At 44.5% G+C, this 24,503-nt stretch overlaps 2 long non-coding RNA genes across 4 annotated transcripts in view; one reads left to right on the forward strand and one right to left on the reverse strand.

Annotated features, from left to right (window-relative positions):
• Positions 1-4,907: 4,907 nt before the first annotated feature.
• LOC126948016 (uncharacterized) lies at positions 4,908-14,521 on the reverse strand. The gene is made up of 4 exons (XR_007723313.1): positions 14,360-14,521; positions 12,282-12,587; positions 7,370-7,495; positions 4,908-5,528 (listed from the first exon to the last, which is right to left on the reverse strand). It is a non-coding gene; the product is annotated as an uncharacterized LOC126948016 (long non-coding RNA).
• Positions 11,756-24,503, forward strand: part of LOC126948006 (uncharacterized) — a 20,339-nt gene continuing 7,591 nt past the window's right edge. Inside the window, exons 1-3 of one of the 3 annotated variants that reach the window (XR_007723301.1) lie at positions 11,756-12,054; positions 12,503-12,691; positions 18,552-18,666. This is a non-coding gene — a long non-coding RNA (uncharacterized LOC126948006). Of the gene's footprint in view, positions 12,692-18,532; positions 18,667-24,503 lie in introns of all 3 variants that reach the window. The other 2 variants (XR_007723302.1, XR_007723300.1) reach the window with 2 other exon arrangements.

Here is a 24,503-nt window from a genome sequence, read left to right on the forward strand (position 1 = left end):
TCTTTGCTTGGCACATGTTTTTTAGCCTCGCAGATGGATCTCACTATATACATTCTTATCTCTTGCACTTTAATGCCAGTTATGTCTTGTCTCCCTGCCAGAATTTCCATCTTCTCCAAGATATCACAAATCAGTCATTCAATGTATCTCGTGACCCCAGAGTTTTTAAACACGTTGTTTAGAGGCATGTTACTCAGTTCTGTTTGGAATTCAGCTCTGAAAATCTGCACCAATGGTATACTTTGAGAAAAGTTTTTTTTTTTTTTCAACTGAAAGGAAACTTAGGTTTCAGATGCCTTCTTATAAAGAGCTTCCTTGATCATAAATACCCAGGCAATGGACTCATGGCACACATGAGGCTTCCAGCCTGGAAGGGTAATGGCATGGCAAGTAAGGATGCTGTATTGGAGTCAAGTGGCCTCTTCTGGATTTCCTCTTGTGTCACAGAACAGAGCCTTGCAGCCCCAGGACCCTCCAGTGGAAGCTGGCATTCGCTGGCGTGTCAGTGTGGGGCCACTCATGAAACAAACAGACCCACAGCTGATTTTTGGCCTCTGCGACTTCAAAGCCCTCAGCCCAGTGAGTTTGGAATGAAGAATAAGGCCTCCAGGCTACAGGAAGGGTGAAAAATCACATTGGTGTCCTTTTTGTCCTCCTGTGACAGGTGATGATAACTCTCATTGCCCTTGAAAAGGTCTCAAGTGCAAACACCTAGGGTTGGTCCATCCGGGTCTCTCCGTTTGCCTCTCTCCACCCCCACCCCCAGCCCTGCCAGTAGTCCAGGCTGCCCTGTCCGGGTTCACTGAAATCCTACCGGCTCCTCTTGTTCTCCTGAGAATAGGAGACGAGGACACGGTGCTCTGCACAGTGTTGACTGGACTTTTACCCCCACCTGTTTGCATTCCAAAGTTAATTAATCAAGTCCTTTTTTTTCCAAAGCTTTTTTTTTTTTTTTCTTTAGAAAAGCAATGCATAAAGGTGCAATTCTTCTCAGAGGTCAGCAGGGCTGAAAACTTGAGCAAATGAAATGAAATGTTTTTCTTAAAAAGTAGAAGAAGACACTTGTTTTTGCTTAAAGTCTGCTACTCCTAACCTCTCTGATACAAAATTCCTATTCAGTTTAAGAGCAGTGAAGTGTAATGGACACAGAATGAAATGGAAAATTTCCCCTTAGTTGGGGAAGGAAACTAGCTCATCTCTATCTTATAAGATGCTGCCTTTGATACTAACTCACTTACATTACGTTCTAGGGCTGTTAAGAAAATCATTTCTGGATTAAATTTGTACAGTGTTTTGCATTGTTAGTAAGAAAGTACTGTTGGAGGCATATTTTGGTTTTAGAAACCCGAATTACTAAAACTTCAACTTATCAAACATACAAGTTGATGGATTTTGGCTTTGTAAAATAATCCACAACTTTAATAAATGAATATCACAATGCACTAGAAATGTAATTCAATTTACCGAGGTTTAGCTTAACATTTTAGGTAAACTTTATATGGCCTAAAACAATTATAGGACTTTAAAAAATTGTATTGATAGGATTAGGCTTGGTATAAACGAGGTAGAAGTTTGGTTCTGACTCATGTAAAAGTCCAGGTGGGTGGTCTGGGGCTGACATTGCCTCCCCGGTATCGGAGACCCAGGCTTGCTCATTCATTCATTCACTTAGCAAATATTTATTTAGCACCAACTAGGCATTGGGATAACAGCAGTTGGGGAGTGGGGAAAAGACAAAAATCCCTGCCCTCATGACATTTACATCCTGTTGGTCCACTCATGGCCTTGACCTCATGGTCCAAAATGGCAACATCTCTTCATTCTAGACAGCAGGATGGAGGAAGGAATGAAAAAGAGGAAGGCAAGGGGTGAACTGACATAATCTCTTAAGGAAGGTTCTTGGAAGCTGCACAACTGTCTCCCTACATTTCACGCAGTGTTTAGTCACACAGCGTGTTAGGCTGTTCTTGCATTGCTGTAAAGAAATATGCAAGACTGGGTAATTTATAATAAAGAAAGAGGTTGTGTTGGCTCATGGTTCTGCAGGCTATACAAGAAGTATAGTAGCACCTGCTTCTGGGGAGTCCTCAGGAACCTTACAGTCATGGCAGAAGGCAAAGCTGGAGCAGGCACTTCACATGGAGAAAACAGGAGCAAGAGAGAGAGAGAGTGGGCGGGGGGAGGGGGTCACATGATTTTAAATGACCAGATTTTGTGAGAACTCACTATCATGGAGACAGCACCAAAAGCCATGAGGGATCTTCCCCTATGAGCCAAACACCTTCCACCAGGCCTCATTTTCAGCAGTGGGGATTACAATTCAACAGGAGATTTGGGCTGGGGTAAATGTCCAAACTATATCACAAGGTCTCACCTAGCTGCAAGGGAAGCTGGAGAATGCAGTCTTTATTCCATGTGGCTACCATATGCCCAGCTGGAAATCTATTATTAAGGAAAAAGGGGAGTTGAATAATTGAGAGAGGGATGCTCCCAGTCTTTTTTACAAATAAAACTTGAAATGTAAAAAATAACACATTTTATTTAATCAAATGTGTCCAGAATATTATTATTATTATTGTTGAGGCAAAGTCTTGCTCTCTTGCCCAGGCTTGAGTGCAGTGGCACGATCTCAGCTCACTGCAATCTCCACCTCCTGGATTCAAGTGATTCTCGTGCCTCAGTCATCTGAGTAGCTGACATTACAGGCGTGCACCACCATGCCCAGCTAATTTTTGCATTTTTAGTAGAGACGGGGTTTTGCCATGTTGGCCAGGCTGGTCTCTAACTCCTGGTCTCAAGTGATCCACCTGCCTGGGCCACCCAAAGTTCTGGGATTACAGGCACGAGCCACCATGCCCAGCACAGTATATTATTATGCCAATGTGCAACTAACATAAAAATTATTTCATATTCTTTTTTTGTACTAAGTCTTTGAAAACTAGTATATATTTTAGACTGACATCACTTATATTATCTCATTCATTCACCTACATTACGTCCCTACTCAGACTAGCCACACTGCAAGTGCTCGGTAGTCATATTAAACAGTGTTCTGCAGCCTGGCAGCTTGCAGTGTGGTCCATGGGCCAGCAGCATCAGCATCAATGGGGAGCTTGTCAGAAGTTCAAGACTCCAAGGCCCCACCCTAGATCTCCTAAATTAGAATCTGTATTTTAACAAGATCTCCACGTTATTTGAGTGCGCATTAAAGTATGAGCTGCACTGTTCTGTAATAATTCTTCAGATAGGATTTCCATTAGAATCTAACAAAAGAGTCTAGAGAAAAGAGACACTACCTGAATGAACTCTGAAATCAAGCATGGAAACTTGTCAGATCCCATTTTTCCTTTTTCTGATCCCATTAGACTGCTAATTAGACCTTCTAAGAAGGGGTGATTTTAAAGTCGTTACATTCAAACGAATCAACTTAATAATGGTTAACTGACCGGGGAAAAATTTAAAAACCCAAACAATATAGAATTGTTGGACTGTGAGTGGATTTAATTTTCAAGGCTAACCTCCAATGCCATGAGCAGAGCTTTAAAATATGTTGGATTTCTCCTAAACTTCTCCCCTGTTTTTTAAATAGCTTTATTCAGATGCAATTCACATACCATACAATTCACCAATTTCAAATGTATAATTCAAAGGTTTTTCATATATTCACATAGTTGTACAGCCATCACTGCAATCCATTTTTGAACATTTTCATAACTCCCAAAAGAAATCCTGTACTCATTGACAGTCACTCCCCATTTCTTCCTAGCCCTAGGCAGCCACTAATGTACTTTCTGTCACTATAAATCTGCCTATTCTGAGCATTTCATGTCAATGAAATCATACCACATGCGATCTTTGGAGACTGGCTTCTTTCACTTAGCCTAGTATTTTTAAGGTTCATCCATGTTGTAGCATGCATCACTACTTCATTCCCTTTCATGGCTGTATAATATCCCATGATATGGATACACCGCATTTTGATTATCCATTCATAAACATATAATGTTTTAATACAGAAGCCAGAGAAGAAGGGAAGAAAACAGTAAGCAGGAATCAAGGAAATAATAGCTCCTACTGGATTCAGAGTCACAGAAAGTCAGAACTGAAAAGAACCTTAAAACTCATACAGTGAGTTGTTGTCCATGTGGAGAACTAAGACCCAGCAAATGAAAACGCTTTGTCCAGGGCTCTCCAACAGCAGGAGGCCCAGCTGGGATGAGGGTCCAGACTGTTGACTCCTAGTCCTCTGCGGTACTCTGCCGCTACAAACACCCAGGGCTTCAGGCTGTGTCTCAAGGTAGCCATGGGGACAGTAGTCCTGGCAGCATCAGGGGGAGGCATAGGTCTTCATCTTAGTCTTGGTCTCAATTTTAGAAAACCATGTGGCGTTGAGAACCCCAGGGTGGATCTGGAGTTAGTTTTGGAGAGCTGTTTTCAAGATCTACAGTAAAACGTCTGTCTGATATTCTGAGCCTCTTTCCGTGTCACATTCAGATATATCTCTGTTTTTCTTTGAGACAGAGTCTCGCTCTGTCACCCAGGCCGGAGTGCAGTGGTGCGATCTCAGCTCACTGCAACCTCCGCCTCCCAGGTTCAAGCAATTCTCCTGCCTCAGCCTCTTGAGCAGCTGGGATTACAACACACACCATAACACCCAGCTAATTTTTGTATTTTTATTAGAGATGGGGTTTCACCATGTTGGTCAGGCTGGTCTTGAACTCCTGACCTCATGATCCACCCGCCTCGGCCTCCCAAAGTGGTAGGATTACAGGTGTGAGCCATCACGCCCGACAGATATATTTCTTTTTTTTTTTTTTTTTTTTTTTTTTGAGACGGAGTCTCGCTCTGCCGCCCAGGCTGGAGTGCAGTGGCCGGATCTCAGCTCACTGCAAGCTCCGCCTCCCGGGTTCACGCCATTCTCCTGCCTCAGCCTCCCGAGTAGCTGGGACTACAGGCGCCGCCACCTCGCCCGGCTAGTTTTTTTTTTTTTTTGTATTTTTAAAGTAGAGACGGGGTTTCACCGTGTCAGCCAGGATGGTCTCGATCTCCTGACCTCGTGATCCGCCCGTCTCGGCCTCCCAAAGTGCTGGGATTACAGGCTTGAGCCACCGCGCCCGGCCCAGATATATTTCTTAATCATCAGAACGAATATATTAAAAGCTCAGGAATCATAGCCGGAATAATCTTGATGCCTTCTCTCCAATAGAGGCCCATAGAGGGAAGGTGATTGCTGACGGACCTCCTCCAGCATGTGACAGCCAGTGTTCCCAGGGCACCATCTGTCTGTGCTTCTCATACCAGTTGGTGCCTTGCTGCTAAACCACAGAAGCTGGTTCTCAATCATGGGATCCCTGGGATGCTTGCTGCCTCTCTGCTGGACTCTTGACTCTGCTGCCACCATCATACATCAGCTCTGACAATCTCCATGTCCTTGTACTTTCCTATTGGATTCACAATCTCAGGCATGAACGGGTGACTGACTGAGCGCCTTGAGGTGTGGAAAGTGAAGGTCTGCGACCCTTCCACCTCTGTGACAGGAGGCGGGGCCAGAGGCGGGGCCAGAGGCGGGGTCAGAGGCGGGGTCGTACTTCTCACCTATTTTGGAATTCTTCTAAATTAGGAAGACAGGATGCTGAGTCGTCAAAAACAACAGGTGTCCACAACAGTTACAAATATAATATTCTCAAGTGAGAAAAACACCAAAGCTTTGTCCCACCAAAAAATACCAATGTTGGGCAACTACTCAGGGAGGCAGCAGCCGGTGAAAGACAGGAGACAGGCATTTCCAGAAAGACTGAGGACCTTTCTAGAATGTGTTCCACTCTGGCTGTCTCTAAGAGAGACAGAAGCAAGTTGAGTGGGGGATGGGGGCCAATGGAAGATGAGGTGTTTCTAACAACCAGAAATGCCCACCACGTAAATGGAGTGATTCAGAAGGTTGAGGCGTCTTCACAGCTGGAAGTCTTTGCACTGGGACATTGTCAAAGGGAGCAGATCCCCTCAGGCATAGGAGGCCCTAAGGCTGTACTGTCCATGACAGAAGCCATTAGCCACACGTGCACTCCGAGCACATATTGAAATGATCATCTGCTTGATTGAACTAAGTAAAATGTATTATTATAATTAATTTTCCCTGCTTCTTTTGATTTGTTGATGTTACTAGGGAATTGACAGTCACCTATGTGACTTCATTATATTTCTGCTGGGTTGCTAGAAGTTCTCTTCTGGCTCTGAAATGTCTCCATCCCTAAACCTGCTGACATCTCCTCCCTTCAGGGCTGCACCAGGTGTCCCTGTGGTGGGGCTCTAGGAAGCCCGATGAACAACAACACCCTTTCTTCTTTCAGAGTCCAGAACCAACTGAGAGAAAGTGTTTCCTTTCTCAGCAAATTGGAGGAAGATGCGGCTTCAGGTATGGCCAGGCAGGCTGTGCTAATACATCACGCCTGGGACAGACAGCCTTTATTACCTGCTAGGGCCTGGCGCAGCTGGTCAGCTGCCAACCCCCCCCCAGGCTGGAGCCCAGCACAGAAGGCTGCCTTCTGCTCCAAGAGGCAGAGGGATCGAGCCCCACAGGTGCAGGTTTTCTCCCAAACTCATGAGTCAGACAAATCATCCTGCTCCTGGGGAGAAGCGAAGTTGGGAGTAATGTCGAGGTTTCTCCCAGGGATACCAGTGTAAGGAGGAGTGGGAGAGGATGCAGACTTAGATTTTCTCAGCCTTAAACCTCCAGAAATAGTTCAGTGTCCAGCATGATGAGATTCAGGGAAACTGGGGCTGGCCTTTGGGCAACTTACTCCAACTGTTTAAGCTCTGTCTTCTGACTGGTGCTAGGAACACCCACATGGGCACGAAATGTGACGATGCCTAGTAACACACATCACCTTGCTGAGTGCGGGCTCAGTGCTGAGCACAGAGCAGTTACCGCTTCTTCCCTGCTGCTAGCACTCGGTGTGAACAGTGTATCACATGGAGCAAACTGCGGGCGGAGCCAGGGTTTGCCTATCTCGTACCGGTCTTGTATCTAAGACCAGTCATAGAATTGTGGGATTTCAGAGCCGTTAGAGATCCCAGATACCATCTCGTCATGTGGCAGATTAAGTAACTGGTCTGTAAGCGAGGAAGGGAGGCCACAGTCAGGAAGAGGGCCGTATGGGGTTGGTAAGTGACACGTGCAACCTCTCCACCCGCCCCCACCCCGTCGCCACACTTCCTGGACCTCGTAATTCAGGAAGGCAGTCTGTCTGACCAAAAGGCAGGAAGTCCGCCGGGCCCACTCCCATCCCGGCGGCGTGGCGGCTGGGCTGTATTCTCAGGCTGCCAGCACCGCACTCCCAGTGGGCGTGTCAGGCAGGTCCTGGCTGCTCACTTCAGTTCTAGAATCTGCCACATTCAGAGTCTGGTTCTTAGTTGTTTCTGCTTTCCTCATATTTTATATCACTGGGACACCCTCAGGGCATCTCAGGTTCCAGTGGAGCTGTCCCAGATCCAGCATCTGAAAAGAGATAAAGATATATTTTTGTAATTCTTTTTAAGATACTTTTTCCATTTACTTTATTGTTTTTGAAATGGAAAATATTAAGTTGAATATTTTAATGCAAATCTATTTCTGACTCCAATGATGTGATACTTAAATATTTTTGTATTTTTAAAAATCAAATAATCAGTGATACATTTAATAGGGTATGCATTACAAAAATTATATGTGTGTGTGTGTGTATATATATATATATATATTTTTTTTTTTTTTTTTTTTTTTTTTTTGGAGACAGAATTTTGCTCTGTTGACCAGGCTGGACTGCGATGGTGTAATCTCAGCTCACTGTAACTTCTGCCTCCCAGGTTCAAGCGATTCTTCTGCCTCAGCCTCCCGAGTAACTGTGACTACAGGCATGCACAACCACGCCTGGCTAAATTTTTTTGTATTTTTAGTAGAGACGAGGTTTCACCATGTCAGTCAGGCGGGTCTTGGACTCTTGACCTCAAAGGATTCACCTGCCTTGGCCTCCCAGAGTGTCGGGATTACAGGTGCGAGCCACCGCGCCTGGTGTACAGAAGTAGTTTTTATCTTAAAATAAATTGAACGAGGCCAAAATTTCACCTGCGGTTAACCACAGTGCGATGTATTGATACCACCGAATCCACGCCTCTGTCTATTGTCGTTTCTCTAATATTCTTTCTGTATACACAAAATACATCCTAATCATGACTCAAGATAGATCAACTGCTTGGAGAGTGATAGAGATTGATGACAAGGAATAAACGATTTTCTGTTTGGAGAGAAACATAGACGGATGAGCTTGAATTTGCTGGCAGTCCTCTTCACAGCACAAGTGGGGAGCAGCATCAGAACTGGACTCAGAGACCAGGGTTCTTATCTCCGCTTTGCCACCATTAAACTGGAGATCTGGGGCAAGTCACTTCCCTCTCAGCTACCTGGTCTCCAGCCTTAGAAGACCAGCCCAGCTGAGCCTTGCTGGATAAGGACGGCCCTGGGATTGAAGGAGGAGCCCTGGTGCTGTGCCCTGTGCCATAGTGAATTGCAGGGGTGGCGGCTCTGAGGTGCCAGTGCAGGTCACCCACCGTGAAGGGCAGGGGAGGAGACCGTTCTTCTGAGTAGGGCAGTCCTGCAGCTGGCCACCCATAGCCTTTCTGTCCTGTTTTATGAGATCTTGCCCATGTTATGAGCGTCCAAAATTCATGACCCAGTCCCTCTAGTTTTGTCTTCCACGTTGTCCTACTCACTGATTAAATAGCCTTTCTTTGGTATACACTTTTGAAACCTCCCTGTTCAAATGAGACCCCTCCCAAGGGGGTCCGCGTGAGCAGAGAAAATGCTTTCTTTCCACCTCTGGTTGGTTGTCTGTTCTCATGTGTTCCCGGACTTCAATTTCAGCCTGATTGTGGGTATTTACGTTAAGCAGTCAGCCTGGACTTCATCGACAGGGCAGTACTTTAGGGAATCTAGTTGTAGGTCGAATGTCTGGGGTTTCAAAGGGTGTAAGCTTGAGTCTCTGACCTGAACGCCGGAGACTAAAGGTTGTCACTGAAACTGCCGTCTTTGTGGAGGGTGGACAGGGAGAGGGTATTTAGTAAATGGGGCTTTCTCCTAATGTGGTTAAAGGAGACCAGCAGCTCCAATTCAATTCAAAGGCAACTCAGTGAGGGCCCAGTAAGGGTCTAATGCCGCATTCATCACTGGAGTCTCCTGCTTTTGGCTGAAAGTCTATCCGCTCCCAGGAGAGTATTAATTGAGCACTTACTATCTGACCAGCCCTGTGCCAAGTGCTGTGTGGGATCTAGTGGTGGTGGTAGGCAGGGGCCTAATGTACAGAAGACTACACCATGTAGATGCTGGTGACTTTCAGCTGTGCAAGCTTCATCCAGACAGAGGGTTCCTGCAGCTGGGCCTGACCGGTCCACCAGCAAGAAGGGGCTGACATGGTTTACCTGTCACAGTCCTGGTAACCCGAAACACCTGGAATGAGCTGGCCTTTTGCCTTTAGCACTCTTGTTCCCCAGCTCAGGCTGGAACCCTGTCCTAAACCCTGCTCCTTTTAACTGGGATTCGGGCAGCCAATCTCTTGCCACCTTCTTGCCACTGCTCTCTGTATCTTCATCTGGGGGTCTGCTGTCATCCGGATGGCTGTCAGCTTCCACCTAGCCCCTATCGCAGCCCTGCAAACAAGCAAGACCAATGCAGACTCATCATTGTCAACATTTCCCCCACGTCCTTCGATCTGCTGCCATTTCTGTGTTTCCCCCTCAGGGAGGGACACCTTCTCCACCCAGGCACCCAGCTAGAAACCTGAGAATCATCTGAAATCATTTCTTCTCTCTCACCACCATCGTCCAAATACAGTTGATTTGTGATCTCTCAAATCTACCAGTTGCTCTCCATTCCCAGTTACAACCTTCGTTCAACCCACCCGTGTCTGCTTTGCTCACCGTTGCAGTCTCTGCACCCAGCACAGGACCTATGAAATGGTTGCTCACACCATTTGCAGAATGGAAGATGTAAGTGAGAGTGAATGAGCCAGCAGAGAGGGGCTGCCAGGATGACCTGACCCTTGTTTACCTCTTAAGCCTCATCTCTCTCCTTCACCGCCACTTACTCTTTACCTGGCAGCTCTCCTGAGCTCCTGGAAGGTCCCTCCCTGTACAGCCTGGGTTCTTGTCCACTTCCTCCAGAAGCCTCCTCTTTTCCTGTCTGAATTAGATGGTCCCTCTGTGCCCCAAGTGCCACACGCCTAGCCCATTTCCTGGGGAGCACACATCCCACGACACTAGCATTGCCTGTTTGCATGTCAGTTGTTCTCTCTTGATGTTAAGTTCCACAAAGCGGGCTCTGTGTTTTACGCATCACTGCATTTCCAGCACTTAGCGCAAGTAGGTGCTCCTTAAATATTTGTTGACCAAAGGTCTAGAAACTCCTACTTTGGTGCCTAACTGCTTCCTGCCTCATGTCTTTCCCCCAGCCCTCCACCCCCAATCCATCTGGCTTCTGGCACTGGTCACTCTGAGGTACGCACCTGTATTGGGTGGCCAGTGACCAGGCCTCAGGGTCAGGCTTCCTGCGCAGCAAGTCGCCCAGGGCTGTGCAGGCTGGTGCTGACTGCTGTCTCCCTCCCCACCACAGGGGCCCTGGGGAAAGGGTGCCTTGCTCCTTCTCTGCCCTGCTCTCCCCATATGGGTGCCCCTCATTCTTTTCATCAAAGTAAGCAGCACGACTGCAAAGTGCTTTATGTCCCCTCCAGAAAGGCCACGAGCCAAAGGTTTGCTGTCTTCCTCACCATCACCGCCACTGTCTTCCTCATGATCATGGCCACCATCCTGCTTGCCCTTTCCCATATCCGAACAAAGCTGCAGAGTGTACACCATGTTCCTTCATTATCCCATTTTGACCATCACAGCTGCCATAATTCACTCTTACATTTAAGGACACAGAGGTTCAGAGAGGTCGAGGGGCTAACCCAAGTCACACACAGCCCGACTTGAGGTGGAGGGAGGGAGGATGGATTAGGAAATCTGCTCTGGAATCCCTCTTAGAAAGTGTCAGCAGGGCACAAGTGGAGTCTGCGTGTGCACCTGCGTAAGTGTGTCTGTCCTGATTCTCTCTGTGTGCACCTGTATCCGTCTATGTCCTGAGTGTGCTGTCGTAGGTGTGGATGTGTGGAGTTGTGCTGGGAGTGTCCTCAGGGTCGAGTGTGTGTGCATGTGGCCGGGTGCAGACACATGCGTGCACATGGATGCTCCACCCGCTTCTCAGATGTCTTGGCTGTGGGTTTGACAACTGAAACCCAGCTGCGCTCCGGCCGGGAAACATCCGCTGTGGAAACCTGGGAGGAGCTGACAGTCCCTAAAGAGGGGTTACACATGCTGGCAGCAAGCGCGCCTGGCCCACTGCCTAATTCCCTGCAAATGTTCTTTAAATCTGTTTCTAATTTGGACTCTGCCTTCCCCGGCCCCCACCCATCCCTTCCCACCCTCCCAACTCGCCTGAAATCAGTCAAATTATGCTGAATAATGGCTGCGGGGGGGGGGGAGAGTGCTAAAGGTCGCCGATGGGCTGTCAGAGGGTGTAATAATGTCACATTTTAATTTACACAGGGAACGGCGCACGAATCAAAACCAATAAATAATTCGGGCTGCACCAGCAGCTGCAGCCAACAGTAACTCCTACAGGTCATGCCACTTCCCGGGGAGAAATCACTAACTGTCACACTCCAAAGTCCACTATGCTTGAGAAAACCCATGTGCGTAGGTACAGATGCAAAATACAGCATTTTCTCCCTGCAAGGGACCGTATTTGGAGACTTGCAGCATCAGCAAGAATCGCTCCAGTTGTCTCAGTATCACCCAGATGTTCTGGGTATTAAGATTCTAAACCAAAATATGCCTTCTGTATATTTTGCTGCTCTGTGAAAGACTCAGCTCCAGGCTGACCCAGATGCATGGGAAAGTGTATACAAAGCAGGGCGAGGAGCGTGGAAAGCAGGACTGTATGTCCACATTGATGGCAGCTCTGAAAAGCCAACCTCCATGCGGAGACAGGTGGGAGGGGCTGCTGGGAGAAGTCTGTTGGAGCTTGTTCATGCTGAGAGGTTGGGGGTGTGATTTGAGGTACAGTTTTTTCAATAATTAGTATGAAGTTAAAAAAAAAAAGCATGCATTCTTTTGAAGGCAGGGGCCTTGCTCTACTGACCCCTTTTGGTCCCTTGTGGACCGAGGAGTCAGGGTAAGGGAGCCCAAAAGTGGGGAGGTCCTGAGATGGTTCTCACCTGTGTGTTGTGGCTGGGTAACCTGGGAAGCCGGGAGGAGGACAAGCTGCAGGTTTTCACAGCATCTGGAGGCCTTTCCTGGGAGGCCCTGCCTGCGGTGTTCTGGTGAAAACCCGTTCCTTCCCCCGAGCCTCCTGAGCATCTGCAACTGGTATGCGCTCCAGGGGCTGCTGAGGGGGCCTGGCCTGCTGCCCACCTCTTAGCTGGCTCTGCAACTGCAGGAAGGAGGGGTCTGCACCCCACGGGGCCACTGCCTTGGAAGCTGTGAGGCTGTCAAGACTCTGGATCTGCAACTTCTCCATCTGGCTGGAAAGGAAGCAGGGGAAGAAGCTGCTGGGATGGAATGACGCCCTGAGGATTTCACTCCCCTCTTCCTACCACACACCAGACCGGGCCACCAGGATGCCTGGGTAAGAAAGGGGGGGGCCCACACTTGTACTGTGCACCAGAGCCTGTCTCCTATTTCATCCCTCAAGGCGCTTCCCATTCATATCTTTTTCCATTTTCAAACTGTTGGCCATTTATTTAGTCGTGTGTGATACTAAGGACGCTGCCTATGTCAAAAGCCTCATTTAACCCTCAGAACACACCTGCAGAGTAGAATAAACTATAAGAAACTAGAAGAAAGCTAGCTGTGCACTGCAAGGGCGTACTTCTTCTTCCTTTGTGGTTGAGTTCCTGCTAGGATAGAGCTGCTCATTCTCCCACCCCCTTACAGTGAGGTCCAGTCCTAGGATCGGGCTCTGCTCAGTGGAGTGTGAGCAGTGGAGTGGGTTGCTCCATGCCGGAGCCTGCCCCTAGAAACCTCCCAGCAAGCAGTCTCCAAGCTCCACCCCTTCTGCCTGGATGGAACAGGGGCAACCTGCCATGACCTCGGAAGCTACAAACTTAAAATGGCAGAGCATCTGTCGCCTTGGGGTTTCGAATGGCTGTGTGGAGAAAGACTGCCCAGACAGCATGTTCCCTGCCCTGTCCTGAGCAAGAACATGAACTTATATCCTAGTGTTTCCCAGCCGTTACGGTTTTTGGGATTTGTTTTAGCAGTGAACTTACCCCTCAGTGATTGATTAGAAATTTTCATTCCTGTTGTAGAAATGAGGAAATCGAGACTCAGAGAGGGAAATTCATTGCCCAAGGTCATATATTCAGTTAATAGTCGAGTCACGATGCCAGTCCAGGCCTTCCTGGCTCCAAAGTCATGCTCTGGTTACGTGAGTTTCCCCAGGTGTGTTCCAGAGAACACTGTTAAAACCATTGCCACCACCACCACACCACCCCCACACCACCCCCACACCACCCCCACAGCTCCTGTGCTCGAATAAGTTTGGGAAATGCCAACTTCAGGTCAACAGGTTTCTTTGCTGCAGTCCTTTCCAGGGTGTCACCACGCTCATGAAACCTGTGAATTACCACCAGGGCCTCTAACATGAAGGATCTTCCAAATGTGTGAGGCTACAGCGCCCCTTCTCCACAGAGCTGCTTGTGAGACTGGCATGCTTAGAGCTCATCTTGGTAGAGGCTAAACTTCAATATGCTGTCTGATATGGGTTGAACTGTGTTACCCTCTCAACCCCCAAAAGGATTCACTGAAGTCCTAACACTTGGGACCTCGGCATGTGACCTAATTTGGATATAGAGTCTTAGCAGATTTAACCAGGTGAAAATGAGGTCCTTAGATGGGCCCTACTTCAATATGACTAGGGAAATATAAACACAGAGACAAGCAGACACAGAAGGAGGATGACATGGAGACACCCAGGGACACACAGCAGATATGCCATGGGAAGAGGGAGGGCTGGAGTAGTGCGTCTGTAAACCAAGGAATGCCAGAGATTGCCAACAATCCCCAGAAACCAGAAGAGGCAAGGAAGGATTCTCTGTCAGAGCTTTCCCAGGGAGCACGGCCCTGCCAACACCTTGACTTTGGTCTTCTAACCTCCAACACTGAGCGCACACGTGTCTGTTGTTTAAGCCACCCAGTTCATGGTAGTTTGTTATGGCACCCCTGGGAAATGCATACACAGCCTCTGGCTCTTTTCAAAACCAGAAACCAAAGCTTCTGGGCAATGTTATCTTACTGATAATCATCCAAATGACAAACTGTGGTGGCTTTAGTTTACTGACAAACAGGTGAAGGAAAAGAGAATCTGGAGGGACAAGGGGTAGCAGCACAGCGTAGCTCAGGCCTTCAGCTTTGGCGCCGTGCAGCTGGCTTTTGTTGCATCCTGGGGCACAGTCCTCCACCGCTCTGAGCACAGTTGCCTTTTCTATAAGGGTAGGGCTGACACTCACCTCGTAGATTGAGGGGAGGGTTAAACAAATTCACATACCCTAAATGTTTGGTCTAGTACCTGGAAGATACCCAGTATCTGTTCTTTTGAAATTGCACAAGCAGGATTGCAGACCTGCGCTTGAACCCAAACTCTGCTATTTACCAACAGTGTTGCTGTGGGCAATTTGCTCAATCTTTCAAAGTCTGGATTTCACCATCTATACAAAGAGAAAATAATGCCTGTTGTTAAAAAATGGTTTTAAAACAAGTTAAAAATCATGATTCTACAATAGATAAAAATTAGCACGTTATTATTGTGAACGAGTGAGCCAGTGATGTTACAACTGATTCAAAGAAGAATCCAAAGAACATATGTGTTTATGGTTATGGAATGTGGATTTTCAAGCCGTCGCAATGATCTCGCTTTTGCCCCGTGTAGGAGGGTGGATGGAGGTCATTTGCGGGCCACAATTCAGGGTCACTGTGTGTCCTCCGTTCCTTAAAACTTACAGAGCAGTAAATTAGCCCAAAGGCTGGGATCAGATAATCCAGAGAGTCTACTCTCAACAATAAGTAGTTTTCTCTTGGAGAAACCCTGTAATCTTTGCTTACTTCATATTTCCTTAGAGTCTCATGTATTTATATGCCTAGGATTGGGAAAAGATGCATACATGGAAAAAGCAAGTTGCTGAATCAGGTATAATCTCACTTTTATAAAAACAAACGAACTGTGTGTATGCGTATACATGTGCACACACGAGTGGGTGTGTATATATAATGATTAAATATACACAAGTGTCAGGAAGAATACACAAGGATTGTAAACAGTGGCTACCTCTGGGGGGCAGGTCTGGTGATGGTGATGGTGGAGGGAGACTTTCATGACGTATTTTCTAAACTTCTGTGTTGTTTGAATAAAAACAAATACCTACTTCACCGTATATTGTGAATAAGGAATGTCTGAGTGAGAAAAGCATCCACTGTGCTTCATCACGCAATGGGTAGCATTCAACAGATCACAGGTTTCATCATTGTTATTATTTATCACAGGTTTCATCATTGTTATTATTTTACGTTCAACTATCCCAGAGCCCCCTAAGCCTATTCCTGGGAAGGAAATTGCAAACGAGAACAAGGCTGTTGCAGCCCAAGGACTTCTCCCTTTGTGGGAGGCTAGTTTTGAAATCCTAGGCTTGCATTTTGACTCCCTGGAGACTGGAGGAGACCTCCATGCTGAGCTACAGCCTTGGAGTGACTCTTGTCTGTTTTATTTCCTTAGCCCCCACCAGCAGCCCCACACTCAGGCCCACCCAGTGTTCAGCTGCGACAAACTCCTCGGCCACAGAGGGGAGGTCTGGCTGGGGCCAAACCGAAGGGCGAAGGGTTGCCTAGGCCCCGTGCCATCCTCTTGCCCAGACTGGGACTAAGAGACACCCATTAGCTCCATTTGAGTCTGGTTACCATCCCCTACCCAGGGAGGTGGTGCTGGTCACAACAGGCAAAGAGACAAAATAAAGTTTTTGATCACACAAAGCTAAAGATCTAATTTCAGCCTCTGACTCATCCCCTAAAGGGCGGCATTGGTGCCTCCAAAGGGCTTGGGATGGAGTCAGGAGACCTAACCCTGGTGCAGGTTTGGCCACTAACCAGCTGCATGTCCATGGACTGTGTCTCAGTTTCCCTATCTGCCTAATCAGAGTAAGAAAAAGGTTTACCTCCAAAGGCTATCATGAGGCTCAGCCGAGGTGATGTCTGTGAGCTTTGGGGTGCTGTAGAGATTTAATTTTGGTTGATGCAACAAGGTACTTCAGGGTGCTTAACATGCTTTAATAGCAAATGTTATATGGCACGTACAACCACATGCAAGGTCCTGTTATATCTGATTTACATATATATAGTCATTCAATATTCCCAGCAGCCCTGTGAGGAATGCATTGTTATCCGATCCCCATTTTACAAATGAGAAAATAGAGGCAAAGAGAGCTAAACAACTTTCCCCAAACCTTCCCTTGGCAACAGTCCCACCTGGACAGCATCCTTCCTGAGGGACCCGTCTCTCAGACCCACAGACTTTGTTGAGTTTTCTTTTCTCTTCTTTTTTCTTTTTCTGTCCTTCCATTGTAGAATGCTTCAATTGCATGAGAGTGAAAAGAATGTTAGAATACATTTCCAGGAATTCCCATTACCTAGCTTTATTAATTACCAGCTCATAGCCGCCATCATCCCCTTCACACCCTGAATTACTCTAGAGCAAATTCCAGACATTGTAGGTACATACATTTTATTTTCTATTTATTTACTTGTTTTTTGAATGCCCAGTTGGAACGCAGTGACGCCATCATAGCTCACCGCAGCGTCAAACTCCTGGGCTCAAGCGACCCTCCCACCTCAGTCTCCCAAGTAATTGGGACTGTAGGCATGTGCCATCATGCCCGGATAACTTTTTAATCTTTTGTAGAGAGGAAGTCTTGCTATGTTGCCCAGGCTGGTCTTGAACTTCTGGCCTCAAGCAATTCTCCTATCTTGGCTTCCCAAAGTGCTGGGATTATAGGTGTAGGCCACCACGCCCAGCCTTTATTCTTTATTTCCATAAGACAGAGAGTCTCCAGAAAACATTAACCATAAGATCATTAGGCCACTTAAAATATTTTAACAGTAATTCAGTAATTCCATAATACCATTGACTATTCAGTCACTGTTCATATTTCCAAGATTTTCCTACACATTAAGAAAAATTAGTTTTCTGTACTTGAATTGAGACCCAAAAGAGGTTCCCGTATTGTAACCGGTGGACAGGTGCCTTAAGACCTCTCTACAGGTTTCTCTGTCAATTTTTTTCTTGCATTTTTGTTTGCTTGTTTGTTATTATTGTTTTGAAGAAACTGGGTCACTTGTCCTGCAGAGTCAACCACAGTATAGATTTTGCTGAATGCGCCTGTGTGGTTTGTTTATATGGTTACAATTCCTCTGTCCTCTAGATTTTTTGTAAAATGGTAGTTATGTTTAGAGGGCTGCCCAGATTCAAGCTAAAAAAAAAAAAAAAAAAAAAAAAAAAAAAAAAAAACCTCTAATTTTTACAGCAGTTTTAGGTTCACAGCAAAATTGAGCAGCAGGTACAGCAATTTCCTATATACCTCCTGCCTCAACACATGCGTAGCCTCTTCACGATCAATATCCCCCACCAGAGTGGCATTTAATACTTACATTACAATTGATAACCATATACTGGTACGTCATTATCACCCAGAGTCCATAGTTTACATTAGGGTTCACTTTTGGTGTTGTCCATTTTCTAATGACATGTGTCACTATTATAGTATCATACCGAGTAGTTTCACTGTCTTAAAAATCCTCTGTGCTCCACCTGTTCATACCTCCCTCCCCACTAACTCCTGGCAACCACTGGTCTTTTTGCTATCTCCATAGTTTTGCCTTTTCCAGATGTCATATAGTTGGAATCATAAAGTACGTAGCTTAAGGTTAGCTTCTTTTCTTTCTTTCTTTCTTTCTTTTCTTTTCTTTTTTTTTTTTTTTTTTTTTTTTTTGAGACAGTCTTGTTCTGTTGCCCAGGCTGAAGTTCAGTGGCGCTATTTAGGCTCACTGCAACCTCTGCCCCCCCCGGTTCAAGTGATTCTCCTGCCTCAACCTCCCAGGTAGATGGGATTACAGGCATGTGCTACCATGCCAGGCTAATTTTTGTATTTTTAGTACAGGTGGGGTTTTCCCATGTTGGCCAGGCTGGTCTCGAACTCCTGACCTCAGGTGACCCACCCACCTACCTACCTTGGTCTCCCAAAGTGCTGGGATTACAGACTTGAGCCACCACGTCCAGCCTAGATTAGTTTCTTTTACTTAATAATATGCATGTAAGTTCCTCCATGCCTTTTCATTGCTGTTAGCGCGTTTATTTTTTAGCACTGAATAACATTCCATTATCCGAATGAATTAATACCACGGCTTATCTTTTTACTCATTGCAGGACATTTGGTTGTTTCTAGGTTTTGGCCATTATGAATAAAGCTACTATAAACATCTGTATACAAGTTTCTGTGTGGACATAAGTTTTCAACTCCTTTGGAGAAATTTCAGAGATCATGACTGCTGGATTATATGGTAAGAGGATATTTAGTTTTTTAAGAAACTGCTAAAGTCTTTGAAAGTGGTTGTACCAGTTTGCATTCTCACCACCAGTGTGTGAGAGCTTCTGCTGCTCCATACCCTCGCCAGCATTTGGTGCAGTCAGTGTTCTGGATTTTGGCCATTCTAACAGATGTGTAATGGTATCCAGTTGTTGATTTTATTTGCATTTCCCTGATGACATATGATGATATGATGTGGAGCATCTTTTCTTCATATGCTTTGTCATCTGTGTATCTTCTTTGCTGAGGTGTCTGTTAAGGTCTTTGTCTATTTTTTAATCGGGTTTCTTTTTTTCTTTTTTCTTTTTTTTTTTTTGAGATGGAGTTTCGCTCTTGTCGCCTAGGCTGGAGTGCAATGACGCAATCTCGGCTCACTGCAACCTCTGCCTCCTGGGTTCAAGTGATTCTCCTGCCTCAGCCTCCTGAGTAGCTGGGATTACAGGCAGCCGCCACCATAGCCGGCTAATTTTGTATTTTTCGTAGCAATGGGGTTTCACCGTGTTGGCCAGGCTGGTCTTGAACCCCTGACCTCAGGTGATCTGCCCGCCTCAGCCTCCAAAGTGCTGGGATTACAGGTGGGAGCCACCATGCCAGCCCAGTTTCTTTTTCTTACTGTTGAGTTTTAAGAGTTCTTTGTAAATTTGGAACACCAATTCCTTAACAGATATGTCTTTTGCAAATGTTTTTTTCCCAGTGTGTAGCTTCCCTTCTCATTCTCATGACAGTGTCTTTCATGCAGCAGAAATGCTTAATTTTAATGAAGCCTGGCTTATCAATTCTTTCTTTCATGAATAGTGGCTTTGGTCTTGTATCTAAAAGCCATTGCAAAACCTAGTCATCTCAATTTTCTTCTGTGTTCTTCTAGGAGTTTCCCAGTTTCACATCTTATGTTTAGGTCTGTGGTCCACTGTATTACTTCTTGTGGGTGGTGTAAAGTGTGTGTCCAGATTCACTTTGTTGTATGTGCATGTCCAGTTGTTCCAGCACCATGTGTTGAAAAGACTCTCTTTTCTCCATAGTGTTGACTTCACTCCTTTGCCAAAGATCCATCAGTTATACTTATGTGGGTCTACTTTTGGTCTCTCTATTCTGTTCCATTGATCTATTTGTCTATTATTTTGCCAATACCACATCATCTTGATAACTTTATAGTAAGTCTTGAAGTTGGGTGGTGTCAGTCACCCAACTTTGTTTTTCTCCTTCAATACTGGATTGGCTATTATGGGTCTTTTGCCTCTGCATATAAATTTTAGAATCAGTGTGTATCATGATTTACACAAAGTAACTTGCTGGGATGGACATTGTATGAAATAGATAGAACCAGTTGGGAAGAACTGACATCTTGACAATAATTGAGTCTTCCTATCTATGAACATAGAATATTCTTCATTTATTTAGTTCTTTGATTTCTTTCATCAGCATTTTGTAGTTTTTCTCAAATAATGCTTGTAAATATTTTGTTAGATTTATCTCTTAAGTATTTCATCTTTTGGGTGTGCTGGTACAAATGATATTGTGTTTTTAATTTCAAATTCCACTTGTTTATTGCTGGTGTATAGGAAAGCAATTGACCTTTATACATTAACCTTAAATCCTGCAACCTTGCTGTAATTGCTTGTTAGATCCAACAGTTTTTGATTGATTCATTTTGATTTTCTAGATAGACAATCATGTCATCTGTGAACAAAGACAGTTTTACTTATTCCTTTCCATCTGTATACCTTGTATTTCCTCTTCTTGTCTTGCTGTATTAGCTAGGACTTTCAGTACAGTGTTGAAAGGCATGGTGAGAGGGAACATCCTTGACTTGCTCCTGATCTTAGTGGTAAAAAAGCTCCGAGTCTCTCACCAGTAAGTGTGACGTTCGCTATAGGTTTCTTACAGATATTCTTTATCAAGTTGAGGAAGTTCTCCTCTATTCCTAGTTCACTGAGTGGTTTTTTGTTTTTTGTGTTTTTTTAACTATAAGTGGGCATTGAATTTTGTCAAATTCTTTTTCTGCATTTATTGAGATGACCATGTGATTTTTCTTCTTTAGTCTGTTGATGTGATAGGTTTTACATTAACTTTACATTACTTTTACATTACATTTACATTAACTGATTTTTGAATGTTGACTCCAACTTGCATGCCTTCGATAAATTACACTTGGTCATGGTATATAATTTATACATTGTTGGATTTCATTTGCTAATTTTTAAAGCATTTTTACATCTGTGTTTATGAGAGATATTGGTCTGTAGTTTTCTTTTCTTGCAACATCTTTGTCTGGTTTTGGTGTTAGGGTGACGCTGGCCTCATAGAACGAGTTAGGAAATTTTCCCTCTGCTTCTATCTTCTGAAAGAGATTGTAAATAATGGGTAAAGTTTCCTTTTAAAATACTTGTTAGAATTCCTCGGTGAACTCATCTGGACTTGGTGCTTACTGTCTTGGAAGATTATTAATTGTGAATTCAATTGTTCAATTTCTTTAATAGGTATAGGCCTATTCTTGGCTCACTGCACCTCTGCTTCCTGGATGCAAGCGGTTCGGTTCGCCTGCCTCAGCCTCCCGAGTAGCTGGGATTACAGGCACATGGCACCACACCCGGCTAATTTTTTTTTGTTTTGTTTTTTAGTAGAGGCAGGGTTTTGCCATGTTGCCCAGGCTGGTCTTAAACTCGTGAGCTCAGGCAATCTGCCAGCCTCGGCCTCCCAAAGTGCTAGGATTACAGGTGTGAGCCACTGCGCCCAGCCTTTAGATTGTTTGTTTCTTCTTACATGAATTTTAGCAGACTGTGTCTTTCAAGGAATGTCTCTTTCATCTAGGTTATCAAATTTGTGAGTGTAGAGTTGTTCATAGTATTCCTTCATGTTTTTTTTTAATGGCCATGAGATCTGCAGTGATGTTCCCTTTTTCATTTCTGATGTTAACAATTTATGTCCTCTCTTTTTTATTCTTAGTTTGCCTGTCTTTTATTTTATTTATGCTTTCACAATATCGGCTTTTCAAACCTTCAAAATCAGGTTTTCTTGATTTTGTCTGTTAATTTTCCGTTGTCAGTTGCATCTCAATTTCTGCTCTAATGTTTATGTCTTCTGCTTACTTTGGATTTCATTTGCTCCTCTTTTTTTTTAGTTTCTTATGGAGGAAGTTTAGATGATTGATTTGAGAGCTTTCTTCTTTTTAAATATTTGCATTCAGTGCTATAATTTGCCCTCTAAGCACTATTTTGGTGCATCTACAAATTTTGATAAGCTGTACCTTCACTTGTATTTAGTTCGGAATATTTTAAAATTTCTTTTGAAATTTCTTCTCTGATTCTTGTGTTATTTAGAAGTGTATTGTTTAATTTCCAAGTACTTGGGAATTTTCCAGTTATCTTTCTGTTGTTGATTTCTAGTTTAATTCTATTGTGGTCTGATAGCAGACATTGTGTGATTTCTATTCACTGAAATTTGTTAAGATGTGCTTTATGTCCCAGAATGCTATCTTGGTGAACTTTCTTTATTTTTTCCTTTTCTTTTCTTTTTTTTTTTTTAAGACAGAGACTCGCTGTGTCACCCAGGCTGGAGTGCAATGGCGTGGTCTTGGCTCACTGCAACCTCTGCCTCCTGGGTTCAAGCAATCTCCTGCCTCAAGCCTCCTGAGTAGCTGGGATTACAGGCATGTGCCACTATGCCAGGCTAATTTTTGTATTTTTAGTAGAGATGGGGTTTCGCCACATTGGCCAGGTTGGTCACGAACTCCTGACCTCAGGTGATCTTTCCATGTGACCTTGAGAAGAATGTCTATTCTGCTGTTGTTGGATGAGGTAGTCTATAGATGTCCATTATATCCAGTTGATTGATGGTGTCATTGACTTCAACTATATTCTTAACTTATATTCTGCCTCCTGGATCTGTCCACTTTTGATAAAAGGGTATTGAAGTCTCCAGCCAAAATAGTGGATTCATCTACTTTTCCTTGTAGTTCTGTTGCTTTTTGCCTCACCTATTTTGATGCTCTGTTAGGAGCATAATTAAGGATTGTTATATCTTCTTGGAGAATTTATCTCTTTATTATTGTGTAATGCCCTCTTTATCCATGATAACTTTCCTTGCTCTGAAGTCTACTCTTTCCAAAACTAATATATCTATCCTTGTTTTCCTAATTAGTGTTACTGTGTTATATCTTTCTCTATACATTTACTTTAAATCTATCTAGATTCTTATATTTAAAGTTTGTTTCTTGTAGACAACATGTAGTCAGGTCTTGTTTTTCAATTCACTTTGACAATCTCTGTCCTTTAGTGGGTGCATTTAGGCTGGGCATGGTGGCTCACACCTATGATCCCAGCACTTTGGGAAGCTAAGGCAGGAGGAACACTTGCATCTGGGGGTTTGAGACCAGCCTGGGGACCACAGTGAGACCCCCATCTCTATGAAAAATAAAAAATTAGCCCTGCATAGTGGTGCACACCTGCAGTCCCAAGTACTCCGGAGGCAGAAGTGGGAGGACTGCTAAAGCTTTGGAGGTCAAGGCTGCAGTGAGCCGTGATTGTGCCACTGCACTCCAGCCTGGGTGACAGAGTGAGACCCTGTCACAAAATAATAATAAAATAATGATAATAATAATTATTTTTAAAATGGGTGCATTTAGGCCATTGATATTCAAAGTGATTATTGATGTAGTTGAATGAATATTACCATATTTATTGTTGTTTCCTATTAGTTGTCCTGGTTCTTTGTTCTTATTTTGTCTTCTGCTCTTTTTCTTCCTTTTGTGTTTTAATTGAACATTTGATTATTCCATTTTCTCTCCTTTTAAGCATATCAGTTTTATTCTTTTACTGTTTTAGAAGTTGCCCTAGAGTTTGCAATATACGTTTACAACGAATCCAAGTCCACTTCAAATAACGATACCAGCTGGGTGCAGTGGCTCATGCCTAGTCTCCCATTGCTTTGGAAGGCCAAGGTGGGAGAATCACTTGAGCCCAGGAGTGAGCCATGTTGGTGCCACTGCACTCCAGTCTGAGAGTGACCCCATCTCAAATAAAACAAAAAATCCAAAGAACACACACACACACAAACAAACCCCAAACAACACTGTATCGCTTATGGGTAGTACAAGTAACCTAAGATAACAAAATAATTTAATTCCTCCCTTCCATCCTTGGCATCATTGCTGTCATTCATTTCACTTATACATAAGCATATACAATTAAATACATTGCTGCTATCATTATCTTGAACAGACTGATATCTATCAGATCAATTAAGAATGAGAAAAATAAGGCCAGGCACGGTGGCTCATGCCTGTAATTACAGCACTTTGGGAGGCCGAGGCAGGTGGATCACCTGAGGTCAGGAGTTCAAAACCAGCCTGGCCAACATGGTGAAACCCCAACTCTAATAAAAATACAAAAATTAGCTGGGCACGGTGGTGTGCCCCTGTAATCCGAGTTACCCAGGAGGCTGAGGTAGGAGAATAGCATGAACCCAGGAGGCAGAGATCAGAGCACTGCACTCCAACCTGGGCAACAAAGCGAGACTCCATTTCAAAAACAAACAAACAAACAAACAAACAAACAGACAAATAAGAAAAGTAAAGGTTTTTGTTTCACCTTCACTTGTTCCTTCTCTGATGCTTTTCCTTTCTTTATGTTGATCCCAGTTTTTGATTTGTATAATTTTTCTTCTTTCTAAAGAACTTCTTTTAACATGTCTTGCCAGGCAGTTGTATAGGAAAAAAAATTTTTCTCAATTTTTGTTTTTCTGAGAGTCTTTACTTCTTCATGTTTGAAGGATAATTTTTCAGGGTACAGAATTCTAGGTTGGTGGTTGTTTTCT

This window comes from Macaca thibetana, chromosome 2 (assembly GCF_024542745.1).
Source record: "Macaca thibetana thibetana isolate TM-01 chromosome 2, ASM2454274v1, whole genome shotgun sequence".
NCBI classification, from domain to species: Eukaryota; Metazoa; Chordata; class Mammalia; order Primates; family Cercopithecidae; genus Macaca; species Macaca thibetana.